This window comes from Microtus ochrogaster, chromosome 5 (genome assembly GCF_000317375.1).
Source record: "Microtus ochrogaster isolate Prairie Vole_2 chromosome 5, MicOch1.0, whole genome shotgun sequence".
Classification (NCBI taxonomy): Eukaryota; Metazoa; Chordata; class Mammalia; order Rodentia; family Cricetidae; genus Microtus; species Microtus ochrogaster.
The window spans coordinates 13,413,234-13,414,066 of record NC_022012.1 but is presented as its reverse complement, the minus strand read 5'-3'; positions in this window follow the sequence as shown (position 1 = coordinate 13,414,066).

Here is an 833-nt window from a genome sequence, read left to right as displayed (position 1 = left end):
ATCCAAAGAATCAATGAAACAAAAAGCTGGTTCCTGGAGAAAATCAACAAGATTGATAAACCCCTATCCAAACTAATCAAACGGCAGAGAGAGACCACCCGAATTAATAAGATCAGAAATGAAAAGGGGGACATAACCACAGACACAGAGGAAATTCAGAGAATCATTAGATCTTACTACAAAAGCCCGTATGCCAAAAAAATGGAAAATGTAAAAAAATGGACATTTTTTTTAGATAAGTACCATATACCAAAGTTAAACCAGGACCAGGTGAACAATCTAAATAGACCTGTCAGTCTCGAAGAATTAGAAGCTGCTATCAAAGACCTCCCTACCAAAAAAAGCCCAGGATGGGATGGTTTCAATACAGAATTCTACCAGAACTTCCAAGAAGACCTAATACCTATACACCTTAAGGTATTTCACATTATAAAAACAGAAGCGTCATTACTAAATACCTTTTATGAAGCTACAGTTACCCTGATACCAAAACCACACAAAGACTCAACCAAGAAAGAGAATTACAGGCCAGTCTCACTCATGAACATCAATGCAAAAATTCTCAGTAAAATATTTGCAAACGAAATCCAAGGATACATTAGAAAAGTTATCCATTATTATCAAGTAAGCTTCATCCCATAGACGTAGGGCTGGCTCAACATATGAAAATCTATCAATGTAATCCTTCATATAAATAAATTGAAAAAAAACCATATGATCATTTCATTAGATCCTGAAAAAGCATTTGACAAAATTCCACACCCCTTTATGATAAAGGTCTTGGAGAGTATAGGGATACAAGGGTCATGCCTAAATATAATAAAAGCTATTTA